Below are 13,828 nucleotides of genomic sequence, written 5' to 3'. Positions count from 1 at the left end.
AAAAATTTCAAATATATAATATAATAATATAATATAATAAAATATAATATAAGTCGATATAGTAAAATAAAATGAAATGAAGAAATGAGGTACCATAAAGTAGTCTATCGGATGAGAAAAAACAAGGACAGAAGTGATTTAACACCACTTAGAATTAAAGTTCAAAGTTCTTGAAAGCCCTCGGGCACATTTCACACCTCAAAACCAGTAGACACCAAAAGGCAAGTTCGCACCAATCCGGCACACACAAGAGTGAACAACAGGCACCCAGCAGGTATCAACAGGCAAAAGTTCAATTCCGCTCACCATGTCTAAAAAGGTTCACCACACATCAGTCAAAACCAATTACAGCACACCACAGGTATCCATCAATAAAAACAATTTCACGAATTTCATACAATACCTATGGCCATTTCAGAGGTACACCACTGTATTTCAAAACACAATAGAGTGTAAACTAAAAAAAAAACTGATTTTTTATAAAGAGCAAATATATATAAACAAAATGGACCAGCCTATGTAAATGATTGGAGGATTCCAAAAAAAAAAAAAAAAGGTGCCATTTTAGAATAGCCAAACAGGCTGCAGTATCAAAACTAATCTACGAGGTTTCAATTCACCCTAACGTAAACTATTACACTTGTTATTATTTATTACTTTTAAATTTATTTTTATCTCTATACAGTTTCAAGAAGGTGGATGAAAACTTATGTTTGCAGAAGGGGACTACTTCAGTGAACTTATTCAGGGTTTTTTGTCCAAAAGACCTGAGAATCACAAGGGATTCCCTAATACATATATATGTGTGTGTGTGTGCGTGTGCATGTATTTGTGTATCTGTGTTTACATCCCCGTAACTTCGTGCTTTGGCAAATGAGACCAATAGAATAAGTAATAAGATCACGAAGAATAAGTTGTGGGGTCGATTTGTTTGACTAAAGGTGGTGCTGAAACAAGTAAAAGAAGAAAAGAAGAAAAATCTATTTAGCAAGAAAGTTCTTATTCACTAAGGTTAAAATGTCACTATATTAACTTTAGCATTGTGCAAAAAGAGGGGTATGAAGCATTTGATAATATGGCATCTCTTTCTAATTTGATAGGCAGGACATTTAGGTAAGAATGAAATTTCTTCTGAATCTACTAGCCATAAAGTGATATTTTAGTAGGAGGCTGCCTTATTAAATATTTCCTCTCTTTTGGTAAACAGATTGGGAATACTCTTAATGCTGCTAATGTGATTTTTAAAAGTCATGGAAGAGTAGTATAACCAAACATTAATATATGGGAATTTCCATTAGGTTATCTGAAAGTTAGTTCTTAATCTTAGGATAGTATCAAGAAGCCAACCATAGTTAAGTTCATAGCTATTGTTATTTTAAAGTTGAAATTGTTACAAGTGTGGATGATGTTCTTCCTTAATTTGTCTAAACTGAGTTCAAATCTTGCCAAGGTCAACTTGAGTTTTTTTTTTTTACCTTCTGAAGAATGATAAATCAAAGAACCTGTCAAATACTGGGATAATATTTGACTGTTTCTACCACTAAATTTCTGGCCGTGTGTCTCTGTTAGATTATTATAATAATAATTATTATAATTGTAATTATTATTATTATTATTACAAGGGTTGATGTAATTATCTTACACTCCCCTCAGAAGCTGCTGGCCCAGTGCAAAAATTTGAAACCATTATTATTATTATTATTATTATTATTATCGATGTTGTTGTAGTTGTCACCATTGTCGTAGTTCCTAACATGCATATTAACCAGATAAACCACAAAAAAGCAACCCCCACCAAAAAAAAAACAAACAAAAAAAAACGAGAAAACATAAAATTGAACAGCGCCACTAAACAAGGAAAATACTTCAACTCTCCACTCAAAGAAACCGGGATTTTCCACATTATTTTGCTGTTATTGATGTTATTTTGTTTACTCATTATTGTTGTTGTTATTGCTATTACTTTTGTGGAAAAATTTATTATAGAATTTTGCTTATGCTTTTCAAACAAGATCAAAAGTAGATGTTTGAGAAGAAGCAATTTGATGGATGAGGAAGGGAGACATATACTCAAAATCATCCTCCCCACCTCATGTAACAAAAAGCCAAAACAAAATTCAGCAAAACCCCAGAAATAAACCAATATAAAATAAGTATGTGTGATGTAGGGTATATAAAATTAGAGGGGAAGGAAGGAAGAATTACCTTAAGCTAGTTGATATGAAAGAAGGAAGATATTACGAAAAAAACTAAAGAGGAATAATTTAAAGGAAAAAACTAAAATTAAAATGCACATACATATAAATAAATAAAATATTGCATAAAGCACATGTTTTACTTGGAAAATTTTCTATATTCTACTTGCTTAGATTATAGAAGTTTTTCATTAAGCAATTATGAATTTGAAGTTTGTTGAAATCAAAGCTGACCACGTATTTAATAATGGTTGAATTAATTAATTTAGATAAGAAAGAAAAACAAATTAGAGGAAAGTAAAAACGCGCTCACAAAAAAAAAAGAAAAAATGAAAAAAATTTGAAGAAAATATACGCGTAAACTGAACGCTAAATTTTTAAAAGAAAAAATTAGCACAAAAGACTTTATTAAAATATCCAGTTGAAACAAAGTAGTCTTGTGTATGTATGCACGTTTATTTTTGTGCAGAAATCTGAATATGAGTGTGTGTATGTGTGTGTGTGTGTGTTTGTATATGCATATTCATGTCTTACAGGTTTCATTTTGGCATGGTAAACTACTGAAAAAAAAAATCCCCACAAGAAAACAACATGAAATTCCAGATAGTTTAGAATATAAAAATTCCAGTGATCTTATTCTTTTCTTATCTTCTCAACTACTGCATTAATGACGAAGGAAATTCAAAGTTGAGTGTGTTACTAAATTCATGTCCAGCTCTATTGATAGGAAAGAAAGATGAAAACCCTTCCACCAAGAAGCTGAGACTGTACTCACTTGACCATTGCTGATTTATATGTCATTTGTATTTCTGAGCATATTGGATCATAAGGACAAAAAATGTGGAAGACATGGCTGGATGATCAAGAAGTTTGCTTTATAACAATGTGGTTTCGGGTTCAGTCCCATTGTGTGCCAAGTAACACAAGATGATAATGTGCAGCTGTTTGGATACAGATGATTTGGCATGGTTGACAAGACATTCAGCCTGTTGTTGGCAACGGGACATTTTTGGGGGCTGGAGGCATGCACATATGTGCAGAAATATGCACATATCGATAGAAAGAGTTAGAGAGACATTAAAATTTATTAACTGAGCACAATTGGCGTAAACACTTTCTCTCCTCATATACTTAAGGGAAATATGCTCACGCAGATAAAGAGAGGAGAAAAAAATGAGGGTGAGGGAATGAAGCTTTAAAACATTTGATGTCAAATCAATAATGCCAAATATGCAGCACCAAAAAGGCTGTGCCAAAATGAGTCATACCCTTAGACAATTGTCTTCTACTACATCCTTGGGTAACCAGTGCCTTGTGGCTGACTAGATGGAAGCTATGCGGAAACCCATCATATGTGTGTGTGTGTATGTGTGTGTGTGTGTGTGTGTGTGTGTGTGTGTAGATGTGCATGCAGGAGTGCACTTCTTTTTGTTGAGCATTAGAAAAAGTACTAGACTTAAGATAAATACTGGGGGTGACTGATTTACTAAACTTGTCAAGGTAAGTACCTGCCCCAGCATGACCACAACCCAGTGGCTGAAATGAGTTTAAGGACATTTGGAGCTTAGGGCACCTTTAAAGCTTTTGTATTACCTCATCAGCCTACCAAAGAGATATATAACCATAATTACTTCCTACTGCTGATAGTTCTTACATATCAATAATTACTTAAGTTTTCACAAGATGATGAGAATGATGATAATAATAATAATAATGAAAAGGAAGTGATGGGTGACAGGGGATGAAATGTGGGTGGTGGGGAAATCACTGTTGGGGCAGAGGGGATGGAGGTGGGGGAGGGACAGAGAGGATGGGGGTGAGGGAGGAGCAGAGCCACTCATGGGCAAGTATTACCAGGGTGGTTTTAAGATATTAGTTCTACTGTGGTGGATGGGTCTCCTTGTGTACAGCAAGGCACCAGATATCTTAGTCCTTTCTTCTCTTATGATGGAATTAAAATGAAAGAAGAGATTGAGAAAGATGATGATATTGATGAGGACAACAGCAACAACAAAAAAACTTAATATTACACTAAACAGAAAATATGAATAAATTTAAGTTTGTATCAAGGTATAAGTAAATTTAACACTTTCTAGTGAAGTAGAGAAAAACAAGCATTTATTTAGATTTGTACAATGTCTCACATAATTGGCTAAAGGCATTTACATTAATGTACATTTAAGATGATAGCAATAGTCAAGATAGATAATGGCAACAGATTCCTTATACAGAAAGCAAGACCAATGCTAATATGAGGTGAAGTGAGTAAAACAAGGGTGGAGTGGGTGATTGAATGACCATAGTATGTTACTAGCAAAGGAGGGAGTCTCTACGTGATCACTTGAACTGCTAGAAATAGTAGATAAATATCCCTCAAATCACAATCTTCTGTCTGAATAAACTGAGGACACATTAGATAATGTCCTCTTACATAGTTTATAAGAGATGTGATACTTAGAGTTTTGTAATGCTTTTGTGTATAGGTTTACGTTTAAGATAGGTCTGAATCCTTATTGGTTACACTTGATTGTCAAGGCTATTTCTAGGTGGTCACTTGAACTGCTAGAGGCTAAACAACAATGTGAGGCTAGACAACAACAAGTGTAACTATTACTTATTTAATGACTGAAACAGAAAAATTCAGCACTGGCTGTATTTGATCTTGAAACCAAAAGGAATGTTTATCTAACATTTTACAATGTCTGGCTTCTGAAAGAATCAAAATTCTAGTGAAGATGATAATGATGGTAGTAGTTAAGATAATTATTAATGTTATCCTCATTATCCTCATCAGCATTAATATCATTATCATTAATTTTACACAGGTTTCTTCAAACCTAAGAGAAGGCACGAATGCCAAAACTGCTTATTCCTTATGTTACAGTTAACTAATATTCTGTCCCAACATTAAAATAAACAAAAATAGAAAAAACCCTGAAAATTGAAAAAATATGTAAAACTATTAGTATTTCAATTATAATGTTCCTTATCATCATTATTATTATTATTATTATTATTGTTGTTGCTGCTGCTTAAAATGTATTTAACAAAACTTAAAAAGCAATTAATAAATAAAGCGAATTAAAATATTTACTAAATTATGCATAGCTACACACATGTATGTATGCATATATGTGTGTGTGTGTGTGTGTGTGTGTGTGTGTGTATATATATATATATATATATATATATATATATATATATATATATATATATATATATATATATATATATATGTATGTATGTATATAAACGCATGCATGCATGTGCACAGATATATATATAGAGAGAGAAAAGGAGAGAGAGAATTCCATATAAACTTTAAGCACTATTTCCGTCTTTGATAACCAATACAAAAATTTAAAAAAAAAAAAAAACTCAAACCACAAAAAACATGAAACCCTAAGCTCACAAATAACATTACTTTGAGAAATAAACTGCTGTTTATTTAGATAAAGATGACATATTTATTCATTTAAAAAAAAATGATTATTACTATTATTTTTTTAAAGAAAAGGAGTGATGCAGTTTGAATGTTTACTGTGTTCTTCTGTCCACAAGAAATAAAAAGCTTTAACCAATAAACAGAATAGAATAATTCTAAACATTGTGAAACTTTCTTGTTTCAAACACACACATATACAATAACAATATATTATAATAACGCTAGTAATAACAAAAACAATGACGGTGGTGATAATTATAATAATAACAATAATGATGATGATGATGATGACAATATTAATAGTAGTGATGATAATGATCATAATGATAATAAAAATAATGATAATAATAATTTACAATAGAGAACATGAATTAAACTTTTGAAATGACACGTTTCTTTGGTAATGGAAAAATAATAGAAAAACACACACAAGTATATATATATATATATATATATATATATATATATATATATATATATATTTATATATACACATACATACATACACATACCTGTACATACATATGTATTTACACATAAATAGATATACCAATACATGTATATACCAATACATACACGCACACACAAAACAATATCATGCCCAGATTCTTCAGATGTAAATTGTTATTGCATTTGATAAATATTTTTCTGTCTTTGCTTTTTAAAAAAAAAATGTGTATGCATCTGTATTTTTAATAATTTGAATTTTATTTTCGTTTTTGTCTTTGATTTTTTTTTTTTTTTGTCTTTATTCAGACTGAAATAAACATTTTTGGAAATAATTTTACTATCATTTTCTAAGGTTTGACTAAATATGTAACGAATACACACACACAAAAAAAAAAAAAGTTTCCATATTCATTAAATTTTATTTGAAATATAAATTCATTAAAGATTCTAAACAAAGAAAGACAGAAAGTAGGAAAGAAAGAAAGAGACAAGGATTACTAGAAAACTACTTGATACATATTAAGAAAGAGTTTAGAAACAAAAAGGAAATCTCCCTCCCCAAATAAAAACAAGTATAAACACATGCTGTAACCACACACATTCTCTTCATCACATTGTCAATATTACACATCGTCACAAAAGCAGATATGCACCCAAGCACACAGACATATATGTATGTATTATATATGTGTAAATATACATACATATATATATATATATATATATATATATATATATATACACACACACACAAACATATATGTATATATATATGTGTGTGTGTATATATATATATATACATACATGCATATGCATAAACACACACGTTATGAAAGTAGTTTAATTGTTGAGTTGCAGTTTTTATTGTTTTTTTTTAATTTTGGTATGGAATAAAAGATTGATTAAAAGAATAAAAGACTGGAGAAGTAGAAGAAAAAAGGGAGATAAATAAATGTAAAGAAAGAAAACAAAAGAAAGGAAAAAAAAAACAGCCAAGCAAGAAATGAATGGAAGAAATGAAAGAAAGAGAAAAGTAACCCATATTAAGAAATGAGGAAAGTTATAAAGAACAAAAGCAGAACAAGAAGAATAAAAATGGTAAAGATAAAACAAGTAATGAAATAAAAAATAAAAAGTGTGTAGAAAAATAAGAAAAATTCGATAAATAGCAACTATCCCTCTGAAACAATGATAATTTAATAATTTCCATTTTTCATTTCTTTTGCAAAAATGTTATGGAAATTATCATAATCATTTAACGGAATATGAGGTTCTTTTGTAAAAAAAATTTTTTTTAAATTAAAAAAATATACAGAAATGAAAGGACAAAAATCATTTAAAATATTACACAAAAAAGTGTGCGTAAAAAAAACAAACTAGCATACAAATTTTTCTCAAACAAAAAACAAGTGCATCCAGCAAAGCAGCAAAACAAGGAAGAATGTTTTATGTTAAAACATGCAAAATAAGTTCCCTATCTCTTGTTGCAGGGAGAACCATGTGACAATGTCTGTCACATGGCTGTCACTAGCGACGGTGTTGGAATATCTAATGAGGTGTTTCGCTTCATTGTTGTTTTCTGGCATCTTTTGTCTTATTACATACATACACACACACACACACACACATGTATATATGTGTGTGTGTGTTCTCTTCTTGTTTGTAAATATTCAAATTCTATTGTTTTATAATTATAGTTGCCTGAGTATTTTTTAAAATTTTTGTTGTAGTAAGTTTGGGGAAGAAAGTTTTCTTCGTTTTCAAACACAAGACAAATCTACATTCATAGGTACTCCCTGAACATTTAATAACTAACAATAGTGTCCTTTCAACAACAGCAAAGCTTTGACCACACATACACCCCACACCAATATCTATCTGTATTCTATCACAGTACATCCTCAAAAGATCCTCACCATGTCACACTCTCAAAAATTCCTTTTAAAATAAATTGATATAAAACATTTCTTCTGTGAAATTTTAAATTTCATTTATCACAGAGTTTCTATTAGCTGCTCAGCCTAGAGAGCTTCAAGGTAAGCCCTTACATGGTCAATAAACCTGCTAGAAATAGCTTCCAAACAACACTCAAATTGCACTTTAACCCTTTAGCATTCGGATTATTCTGTCAAGTTTAATATTTATTCAAAATGTTTTGAATTAATCATGCACTATCTCATAGCTTTGAGATTTTGATGATGTGACTGTATAGTTTTTGAATAACATTGTAAGAGAGGCATAAGATGCTAGACCTGGGCAATTTCAACATAAACCAGGTTAGAATATTTGGGCTGGATATGGGAGAGATATCTCTCAATGGTTATTCATGTTTGTATCTTGAATCTCAATCTCACGGTTTGATGTTTACATATACATAGATACACACACACACACACACGCACACACACACACATACACACACACACACACACCCACAAATAAATATAAATTTAAGACAAAATATATGGATTCAAGTAATCAGAAAGTACTCATAAAAAAGGTCCATAATGTATCATTCTATGAAACATACATTGTCAATATTACACATCGTCACAAAAGCAGATATGCACCCAAGCACACAGAAATATATGTATGTATTATATATGTGTAAATATACATACATATATATATATATATATACATACATATATATATATATATACATACATATATATATATATATATATACATATATATATATATATATATACATACATGCATATGCATAAACACACACGTTATGAAAGTAGTTTAATTGTTGAGTTGCAGTTTTTATTGTGTTTTTTTATTTTGGTATGGAATAAAAGATTGATTAAAAGACACATGAGAAAACGATACGGAATGAATAAAGTCATAAATGTAACACTACACTCTCGGAGTGGTTGGCGTTAGGAAGGGCATCCAGCTGTAGAAACTCTGCCAAATCAGATTAGAGCCTGGTGTAGCCATCTGGTTCACCAGTCCTCAGTCAAATAGTCCAAACCATGCAAGCATTGAAACTGGAGATTAAATGATGATGATGATTTACATGTTTTTAAGTTATGAAGCAATTTGTTGTGATATTGAATTTTCTTATTAAATAAAATTTCATCAAATTATTTCTGTCATTTATGACTTTATATGTTTGTATCTATGTATGTATATATATATATATATATATATATATATATATATATATATATATATATATATATATTGTTATGTATACCTATAAGATAATGAAGGGTGAGAACTTACCCTATATTTTCCGAAAGTGGCGAGATAAACATTTGTCAACGACAGTTTGGCAGAAATGAAATAACGTTGGTATGAATAACCAAATATATATACAGGAAGTTAGCATAGGACGAGACAGGTAACCTCGTTCCCATCCTGTTAACGATCAAGGCATGTAATCTCGTACTTCCTGTTAAAAAGGGGAGTGGGGAAGACAGCTGGAGCTTGGCGCGAATAGAACCAGAATGAGAGACGGAGCTGCTTATGGGTCGGACGGTTCACCACCTACCTTGAAACTGGACATAATCTCCATATATGAACATTTACTTCCCTGTTTGAACACTTTGTTGTTGCGATCAGAAGTTTACCCCTCTTTCTTACATCATAATTTGTCTGATCGTAACAATATATATATATATATATGTGTGTGTGTGTGTTCACTTAAATGAAATCAGTTATTTCAACGAACCCAGAAGGATGAGATGCTGCAAAGTCAACCATGGCAGGATCTGAACCCAAAACATAAAGGCATTTCATCCAGCATCCAACACTCTGCTGACTCTGCAATTCACTGCCCTTATACGGTAGTGCAATGTAGACTAACATACCTCACGTGGTATACCAAAATAATTGGCAGTCAAGTGAAATTATACTTGTAATTAAGACAAATATTCATTCATAATACATTACTTACAATTGTTACTAAGAAAGATATGAGAGAATTAGAAACTAAACAGAAAGACTATGTGATCAGGGGACCAGTGAACCTCATCTTTGGTCTGCTTAGAGTCAACTCCAGATATATTTTAATCAAATTAGATATCTTCAGTAAAGCTTAGTCTAACATGACCGACATTCTTAGTATGCATCTATTTCAACTCCACAGATGGCTGTAGCATTGTAAAACAGTCTCTGCACATTATGTAACCGGTATATCATTTCTTTTGTTTTTTTTAAATTTCAGTTAGATCATCTTCACTTTTTAATCTTTTGAATATGAAACAAATATTTCAACAACATTTCTCAAATCTGCAGCTTTCAAAATTTATGAAGAGTAGTTGTAACCTATGCAGTTGTTGGCTTAATTGTCGAAGAGAAGGCCTTCTGACTATAAAAGGCCTTGTGTGAAGTTGATACTTCCCTGACCCTGGGCTACAACAACTGTGTAGCTGGAAGTTAAAATAATCCTACGCATTTGTACAATAAAATATTATTAAGTGAGTTAGGTTGGTCACTATCAAAAATAAAAACAAAAAATTGAAAACTAAATTAAATTTTTGCAGTAAATTTAAACTGGACAAAATGCAACATGAACAACTTTTTAAATGACTTTAGTGTTCCATAACATTATATTAGCTCACCAAATGACTGGAAGAAATCGTTTGTTGCATCCTTTTTAAGTTCCCATGTTCATCATTTAATAAATAAGTATTGACCTTAATTTAAATCTTGCCTCAACCGCCAATAGCATTGCATCCAAGTAAAAGGCTTAAGTGGTCTTTTGATGCTTTGTAACTAGAATGCAGTGCAATGCTTCTCTTTCTACCAAAAAAAATTCTAGATGGCATTCCTTTCCAGAAAAGACCAGTTCCATCTTTGTTGAACATTTGATGAGTATTGTAATTATTTCCTTTGATTAATTTCTTTAATTCAATAGGGTATTAAACTGCATTTTTTCATCTGCATTGGAAGATTCTTGTATTTACATTTTTCGTTCATGATTTGGTTTTAAAATTTTCTAACCAACCTTCACTGGCATAAAATATCACAGTCCCTCCTTGATATTTGCTTCCTTTCAGTCAGGTAAAAAGGTTAAAAGCTTTGATCATAATGTAATTGGTGTCAACAGGAATTCACTTCTGATTACAATCTTCCAACCAAAATATTAATAGATCCTCCATCACAGCCATTACTGGACTTTGATTACTAGTATGTTGCATAACTAATGATGCACGTGTGACTTTACCTTGATCCTATTGCCCAAAATAGTTTGTATCATTGACTCATTAAAGCATGGTTATCTTCTAAGCTTTGTTTTTGCTGTGATCAAACTTTTCCATGATTTAAAATTTAATTCTTGCATTTTATTATTTTATTCTTTTACTTGTTTCAGTCATTGCACAGCAGCTATATGGAGGTACCGCCTTAAGACATTTAGTTGGTGTGATGGCTTTCTGCCAGTTGAGAGATTAAAGGTATAGAGGGACAGAAATAGGTGTCTCGCTGTATATACATGGCTACTCCAGTTGGGAAAGAAAGTAGTGTGAGTTAGATAAGGAAGGTGATAGTGAGAGATGATGGGAAAGATGTGTCAGGACATGCATTACATCAACCCTAGTACTCAAGTGGTACTTATTTTATTGACCCTGAAAGGATGAGAGTCAAAGTTGACCTTGGAAGATTTTGAACTCAGTATGTAAAAATGGACAAAATGTTGCCAAGCATTTTGCTTGGTGTGCTAACAATTCAGTCAGCTTGCTGCCTTCTATGTGCTAAATATTGAGATAAATCCTTCTGACAACATTAGCCCTCCAGAATTCATGCCCTGCATATATTTTCTCTTGTGGGTATTCACCTAAAAGGGTTTTAAGAGGAATATTAATGGCATCAGTCTCTCTGGTCAAGGAGGGTCAGAAAGACCAAGGGTACTACCCATTCCTCTGAATCCAACAACTAAAAAAATGTTTTGTTTTTCTAAGTATTTAATTTGAGCCTAGTGGTAGTGTTGATGGGGCAATCCTATTTTTAGTGTTTTTAGGAAGCTGTTGTAGTTGTTATTGTTACCTATCCCCAGTATACTCTGATTGAGCACACATATGGTCAAAAGTATTCCAGATATGACCATTTCACCTACTGAGGTTTATGTCTAAAACTATATAATCTGATATGTCCCTTTCTACAGTTCTATATTTAAGAAATGAGGAATTATGTACATTATTTACATTTGACGGACATTTGTCCTCATCTTGTTTGTTGTTAACACAACATTTCAGCTGATATACCCTCCAGCCTTCATCAGGTGTCTTGGGGAAATTTCGAACCTGGGTTCTTATTCCTAAGGTATTTTTCAATGTTATTATTATTATTATTATTATTATTATTATTATTATTATTATTCAGGTCACTGCCTGGAATCAAACTCCGAATCTTGGGGTTAGTACCTCGCACTCTTAACCACTATGCCATATGTCTGGGCATATGCTGTAGTGGTAAAGAGCATGGGCTACTAACCTCAAGATTCCAAGTTCAATTCCAGGCAGTGACCGGAATAATAATAATAATAATAATAATAATAATAATAATGATAATAATAATAATAACAACAACAACATTGGAAAATACCTTAGGAATGAGAACCCTGGTTCGAAATTTCCCCCAAGACACCTGATGAAGGCTGGAAGGTATATCAGCCGAAATGTGTTAACAACGAAGACTAGGACAAATGTCTCTCAATTGTAAATAATGTAAAAAATGTCCCTTTCTTTCTTAAAGCAATGGGATATAGTTTGTGGGTGATCTGGCTACTATTTTTAGCTGCTCAAGCAACTGAGCAACTATTTGCTCCCTCACAGTCATACTGCTGTAGTAACAAAAGGGGCCATTCTAGATCTATTTAATTGCTTTGCGGCGGAGTCCTAATGCATGTGGTCCTACATTTTGAGTATTTCCTTCTTTTATGTAGGTGCAACTTGTGGTTATATGCACTATTTTATTACATGTTTACTATTGAGATAATTGAAAGTGTAGTTTTGTGCTTGAAATTGTTGTTATTGCTGTTTTAGTTGTTGTCCTCAATGTTTATCCTAGTAGTGATAAAGTAGTGGATTGTAGGTGATTTCATTAGTAAATGTAATGTTAGTGATCATAATGGTAGTAATTAAAGTAATAATCATTGGTTTGTGATTAGTAGATGACTGGTGGTGGTAGTGGCAATGATGATATAGGTTACATTGAATGTGATGATCATGTTATTATCATTACTATTAATGGTAATGGAGGTGGACAGGGGGAGGGGGGGCAGATTGGTAGAATTAGTAGTCTTAGAGAAAATGTCTTGCAGTATGTATTTTTAGCTCTTTACATTTTGAGTTTCAAATCTCACTAAGGTCAACTTTGTCTTTCATCTCTCTGGAATCAATAAAACAGAATAAACTACCAGTTAAATACTAGAGTTGATGTGATCAACTAATACCTGTCCCTCAAATTTCTGTCCTTGTGCCTGTATTAGAAACAATTATTATCATTATTATCATCATCATCATTATTATTATTATTATTATTATTATTATAGATGTCGCACAGTATACAATATCATGAGGTTGTTGATTGAAGATATTGTGTCTACCTGGCATTAGTACTGTTTGTCGAGTCACAACAAGGACCTCAGACAGTTAGTACTTAATGCGATATGTGTGCAGTTCCAAGTAATGCCAACTTTTGCAATGCTTTTGGAGTGTAGGGTATTTCTAAGGTTTTCAGATGTTTTTTTCAGATTGGGTGATATTGGGTGGTATTATTATTA

The sequence above is a fragment of the Octopus bimaculoides genome, chromosome 5, assembly GCF_001194135.2.
Source record: "Octopus bimaculoides isolate UCB-OBI-ISO-001 chromosome 5, ASM119413v2, whole genome shotgun sequence".
Classification (NCBI taxonomy): domain Eukaryota; kingdom Metazoa; phylum Mollusca; class Cephalopoda; order Octopoda; family Octopodidae; genus Octopus; species Octopus bimaculoides.
The sequence above is the reverse complement of the archived record's forward strand: the minus strand, read 5'-3'. Positions refer to the sequence as shown.